This window comes from Copadichromis virginalis, unplaced genomic scaffold (assembly GCF_057382275.1).
Source record: "Copadichromis virginalis isolate Kocher_CV1m ecotype Utaka unplaced genomic scaffold, C_Virginalis_male_GT1.1 unmapped_scaffold_1, whole genome shotgun sequence".
NCBI classification, from domain to species: domain Eukaryota; kingdom Metazoa; phylum Chordata; class Actinopteri; order Cichliformes; family Cichlidae; genus Copadichromis; species Copadichromis virginalis.
The window spans coordinates 6,953,622-6,960,246 of record NW_028188589.1 but is presented as its reverse complement, the minus strand read 5'-3'; the positions used below and the strand labels follow the sequence as shown (position 1 = coordinate 6,960,246).

Below are 6,625 nucleotides of genomic sequence, written 5' to 3'. Positions count from 1 at the left end.
TTAGCAGCATCCCTTCATGTGTTTGTGTTCCAGGAATAAAGGTCTGTTTAAACTGGACGTCTCCTCAGCATCACTCGTGCTGTCATGGTTTCAAAGCTGTGCAGAAAGAATCTGAGGGATGATACAGAGGTGACCAAAGTTACAAACATCCAGCTGTGCTGCAAATGTTTGCAGAGCTCCAAACTCTTTGGCTTTCTGCAGAGCAAGTATGGAAGAAGCACCTGAGTTAACTTCAGTTTAGACGATATGAGGAAAAATGCTGCTTCCCAAAGTTTCCTACAAGTATCCAGTTTATATTTAGAGAAGCGAAGGCTCTTTATCCTGACAACTACTCCCTGGTGGATCCCTGTCCTGTGACAGCAGCAAAGACTGTGTATCAGTGTCATCAAAGCCACTTCAATAACCAGTGTTTAAAGCTCTCTAGCAGATGGACTTCAGTGGCAGCAGCCTCTGTCTGCTGTGTACAGAAGGTTCTCTGATGAAGCACACAGCAGATGCTGCACTACAACAGCAGCAGCAGCTCAGCTTCAGTTTGCTTCGACGCCCTTTTTGACCTGTGAAACAGCAGAAAATGAAACATTTCAACACCCGTTTGTTAGCGTGAGCTATTCTGCTGTTTTTCATCATTTCACAGGTGAAATAAAATCACATTTACTTCCTGTAGGAGTGATCGTGTCCAGCCTGACTGAGACCATGTGCTCCATCCTGCACAGGTAATAAACCTCTGACATGAAGGGCTGTCAAGTAGTTTTAGACAAATGGGGGTAAAAGAGACGTTAAAAGCTTAAAGAGAAACTACATTTTCTAAGAACTGTCTGACGTTCACCTCTCACACAGTGGATACGATTCTGCCGCTGCAGGAATAATCTTTGTGCTTATGAAACTGTCCATGTGTTTGCAGAAAATGTCACATGTTCAAAGCCATCCCAGCACCTGGGGTTTGTATAAGTGCAGCTGTTGGTGGGGAGATAGTCTCACTCTTCTATATAAAGAGTCAGCAGGCAGCAGATCTTCATCTGTGATCTCCTCCATCATCACGTCTTCACTCTTCAGCAGCTATGGCTTCACTTCGTGCCCTTCTGGGAGTGGTGCTGTGCTCCTCATGGTTTCTGCTTCTGCCTCAGGCCGACTTTGATTTACAGAGTCATCCATAATATTTTTTATTTTTTATTTTACTGCCCATCTATTTTCATACAAATGTCTCCGTCTTATGGAAAAGGGGTGGAGCTTATCCAACGAGGACAGGCAGGGCCCCCCAGACAGTTTAGCAGTCTATACAGGAGGCTGACCTTTGCAACATGTACTTCTATAATGACTTCACCATTTAGGTTATTTGGTTATGTTTCACCCTGGATTTTGTGTGATAATATTTATTTTGTCCACTGATTTAAAAACAACAAACTTTATGAATATAAAACAGAGTGAACAACAAAACATCAGCTTTGGAAACTTTGATGTAAAATTCTGCAGTTGTTTTCTCAGATATAGCATAAATCAAACTAACATACATCAGTGTATTATTAATGTGCACACACACACACACACACACACACACACACACACACACACACACACACACACACACACACACACACACACACACACGTGTTACAATAAACAGCTCTTATGCTTCTGTATGATTCTCAGTGCTTTCCATTTGCGTGTCCACAGGTTGCTGTAAGTGGTGCTTGACTGCAGTTTGCTCTCATTTCAAGTGGTTTGCTGTCACAAAGCCAACAGGAAGTCCGGCCATGGTTGAGCCAACTGAAGATGGGTTGAAGGTGGCGTCCTCGTTTCCTCTGTGAGCGCGAGAGGACAGACAAAGCAAACACCGTTTGGACAGCATTAAAATATTTACACTGATGATTAATGTTGTGTCTTTGCACCTGTAGCGATACATGTTGGAAAATGGAGACTTTAGCCACCAAGACTGACGTGCCTGGAAACTTCCCTGTGAGTACGCCCACAAAGACAGGAAACAGTTTAACCACCGCGGTTAATCCTCCATCATCATCATCCAGTATTTTTCACATCTTTTCTTCTGCTGTTTCCCTTGTTGTCAGTCACGGGGTTTGTGACTGAAATGCGTGTGGTCGATGGGAAGCCTGACGAGTACGGCCTGAATCATTCCATCAACACCGGACGGAGTGAAACCTTTGTTGAAAACAGATTATATGGTAACGTTGCATTTAGCTTCAGTAAACTGTGAAGTTACAGCAGCAGATTTACATCACGTGGCTTCACAGGAAGTAGTCTGGACCTCAGCGCTGAGGTTCAAGCAGCTCTGCTTGCAGACGGCATCCTTCCTGAAAATGTTCTTCATCTTCCTAAAACCAGAACTTTTACATTGGTGCTGAAGTTCTATATAAAAACAGCCTGAAATACAAAGTGATGTTGTGCACTGATTACCTCACACTTTCCATGTTTCCTTCTACAGAGGAGTGTCCGCCTGAGTGTTTTGTCTGATCTGTTGTTGATCGTCTCATTGACACTGCATGCAGATCTGACACCAGGGCTGGACTGGGACAAAAAATGGTCCCGGGCATTTTGACTGGAGACCGGCCCCCCAGGTATTAAAGGAAAAACCATAAAGCCTTTGAATGAAAACAAACGCTGTTGTCACAGTGATGGACGCTGTCTTGTTGGTATACATGCATCAGTCTAATAAACTTAAACCTGCACCATCCTCCCTGTCCTGGTATTCTAAACAGGAAGTAGACTGTTGGTCGAGTTAACCTCCTGAACATCTACAACACACGGTGGAAACCTGACATTAAGACAGAGACTAGAGGTGAGACATGATCATTGCTGATTACTGATGACAGATTTAGATATATTTTCATAAACCTTTCATTTGCCACATCAATAAACAGCACGGCAGGGCAAAATATGTTTTCTAACATGGCAACCTTTAAAAAGTGAAAGGAGACAGAAAGACAGGTGAGAAAGAATCAAACGGACTTTTTGATGCATTTTACACACAGTACTGGTGCAGAATCTAGAAAATGTGGGAAACACTGGCATCATATGCAGTACTTACTTCTGAAGAAATTATGATGGGACCCTAAAAAATGACTATGTACAATAATGGATTTCTATACATTTTACATCAGATGAAAACGTTTGTTGTAAGATTCAGATAATTATTTATTAAAAGTGAGACATTTTAAATGAGAACAAGAAAGAAAAGTATTTCTTTGTGCCCCCCTCTCCCTGTTAATGCCCTGCCTGCCCCCCTGGCAACACTTTGCTAGACCCGCCCCTGCACAGTTACCAGCTGTCAGCTACACAAAAAGGATCCTGGTGTTATTTGTCTCTCAGAAACAGTTCATAACTTCAACTCATTTTGGTTTTGTCATGTTTTGTTCTTTACATTGTCTTTCTTCTATATAATTGTTAAACATTTAATAAATATGTCTACAAAAAGATTTTAAAAATCAGACATTTCACACAGACACCCAAATGATTTCTGACTGATGAAGGGGGCTGAAGGTGCCCTGCTCTTGCCCAGCTTCTGCTGCTCTCTCCCTGCTCACTGTCAGCAGCTGGCAGCCTCGGTCCTGCCTGAGACTCTTCATCTATCAGTGCCAAAGAATATGGGAAATAGCAACGCACAACATGCACATTACAAAACAAGCACATGAATCAGCATTACATTCATTAGTGAAGTGCTGACGTTCGTTCCTAAACTTTGGGCCTTAATTAACATCACTGTGAACTAATGTTTGCTTTGCTTCTTAACCAGTGAAGCAGCGAGGGGCTTTCTGAGGTTCCTGCTCGTAAATGCCCAAAATGAGTCGAGTATTTCTCTGCAACTACAAACTCTGCTTTCATCAGAGGTGTAAATATTACAGCACTGTGTCAGAGTCACTGAGGCTGGAACACAGAAAAAGGAAGTAGATGTATTTATTTTTAGACTTTATTGCCTGGAACCACTTTAAAAATACGCTTTGGGTCACAATTAACTGCAGAAAACCAGGAATCCACATATGAACATTATCTGTGCAGAGATTTATGCTTCTGAAGGTAAACAGTGAAAACTTGCAGCACTAAATGCACAGATAGCCAGGCGTTTCACATTTTGGGACCATCTGCCAGTTTTCATTTCTTAGGTATTGAAGAGCAGAAATGATTGAATTTTATTTACATGCTTAAAAATGTTTGCTTTTGAATATTATTTGAAGAATTACCCACACACTCAGGCACTGTGGGCCTGTTTCCCTTTGCACAACCGAGTGTTGGAAACGGGCCTTTTCTCTTTAAACTCTGAGGGGCTGTAACTTTGGCTTCTATTGGCAGATTTGCATGATTGACCCTCTTTTTAAAATAGTTTTAGCCCAGAGAATCAAGCTAACATCACTGTTTTTACGTCAGCTCACGTCACACGAGCTGTTTCAAGAAAAGTCCTCCTGTCACACAGCAATGCCTACATCAATCACACCACTCTGCTTAAATAATAATAATAATGTTTAGTGAAGCAGGTGAAGCAAAGGGCTGCTTTTAATAGGCTGGGAGACCCAGGTGTGCTGCTTTAGCTGCTGAGCCTCTCATGCTAGCCTCCATCTATAAGCTGGGATCACAGGAGCACTGCAGTCCTGACTAGATCAAGGATTGTTATTCATGCAGGTGACAAAAGTTTACATTCACAGAGTCATAGGATTGAGCCTGGTTTGAAAAGCAGCTGTTTAATGCAGCTGCTTAGAGTTCACACACAGTAGAAGAATCAGACTTGAGTCACATTTCAAACACTGGAAAAATACTCAGCAAGTAACAATGAAAACAGCACAGACTCAGTATATCCTGTTCAGTCCTGTGTTTGATATGAATGTGCTGTTCAGAGAGGATCTCGTGTCCTCTTTTACAAAGCCTTTGTTTCATGATGTTTGTGTATAAATGAATGTAGGTGTGTTTCTAAGTGTGAAGGAGCCCTGGGAGAAAAGACTGAAGCTTGTGCCAAAGAACAAACAGGAAAGAAAGATCAGCATTAATGAAGACGAGCACAGAAGGAGCCCAAGCACGTGTTGCTTTTTCAGATTTCTCTAAAAGTGTGTGTTCATTTGTTCCATCCTTCACAACAAACAACAGCTGACAGACACACATGCACTCTGTGTCACTTCACAGGGGCTGATGAAAGTGGACACAGTAAAGGGAGAGCTGGACCTGCTCTACACATCCTGCACTCTGTTAACAGACTTTATTCTGCAGCATCAACAGATAAAAATATATGAAGATATAGAAACGTTTAACATTGTGACTGTTCACATTAGTGAAGCTGTTACTTTGCTGCCAGGTGGGAAAAGAAGCCTAAAGCTGAGTCTGATTAAACATCTGCTGCACCAGAGAGTTTCATGGCCCTGCTTTATCCTGTGCTTGCTGACCACCTCGTCCTGAAACCTCTTCATCATCCTCACAGTTGTGTGAAGAAAGAGGGAAGCAGGTGGAAACCATCTGTGCTGCTGTGTTCACTTGTGTGTGTGCGTCTATGGTCATATCTAATGTGTACCTACAGACAAACACAAACACCTGGCATTGCACAAGAGTCTCTATGGAGCAACCTGCAGATGTCAGAGATGTGATTAGAGGGTAAAGTGGACTAGTGAGTGCATCTATGTTGTTGTTGTCTGCTGGGGGACAGCATCAGCTCCAGAGATGCATCAGGATCAGCAAACTAATCTGCAAGGCTGCAAGTGTCACTGAAGGAGTTTGAGTCAGTGAGGGACTCAAACTCACACAGCTGGTCAAGAAGGCTCAGCAGCTGCTGTATTTCCTGAGGAGGCTGAGGAAATTTGGTATGTTGGCCAAGATCCTCAGCAGGTTCTACAGCTGCACTGTGGAGAGCAGCCTGACAGCTGCATCACTGCATGGTACGGCAGCACTACTGCAAACCGCAAACGCCTGCAGAGAGTGATAACAACTGTGGAGAAGATCATCAGGACCCCGCTGCCCTCTCTGCAGAGCAGCTACCATCACAGAGTCCAGAGGAGAGACACACCTCTGCCCTCGAGACGAAGGTTCAGAAGTGTGAAATGTAGAACATCCAGACTCAACAACTCCATCTTCCCCACTGCTATCAGACTCCTGAACAGCTGACCGACCTCAAACTGCAGTTTGCACATCAGGTCACTTTGCACACTAAGTTCATTTTGCACATTAAACTCCATGTACATCCATGTACATCGACATCTGCAGACCACACGTGTCTTCAGTTACTTATTTATACTTATTTGCAGTTATTTATCTTTTTATTTTATTTTTTTAAGTTATTTTTTATCCTTATTTTATCTTTTTATTTATTCTTATCTTGTTCTTTTAACCATTATCTAACTTGGCATTGTGCACGGTGTGTTTAAATTCAGTTTAAATTCAGGGACACGGAGCCCCTGTTGATCCTCTACCTAATCACACGAGCCACGGTGTGAGAACGGGTGTGGGTCACAATCAGCCAAGGTTTTGGGTGAACCCATTGTGAGATCTAGCCCCACCCCATCATGTGATTTCCTGTGATCAAATGTCCCAGGATGTGAGTGGGCGTTAAGACGTCCATGTCCCTCTTCAAGCAACTTAAAGAAGTCCAGACGCTTTTCTTTCCAAGCTCCTTCAACAACATCATTCATAGAACAGCTTC

At 42.8% G+C, this 6,625-nt stretch overlaps 1 long non-coding RNA gene across 1 annotated transcript; it reads left to right on the top strand.

The window, feature by feature from the left end:
* Positions 1–1,421: 1,421 nt before the first annotated feature.
* Positions 1,422–3,177, top strand: LOC146679693 (uncharacterized). Its single transcript, XR_014918491.1, has 3 exons — positions 1,422–1,801; positions 1,893–1,953; positions 2,064–3,177. It is a non-coding gene; the product is annotated as an uncharacterized LOC146679693 (long non-coding RNA).
* Positions 3,178–6,625: the final 3,448 nt, after the last annotated feature.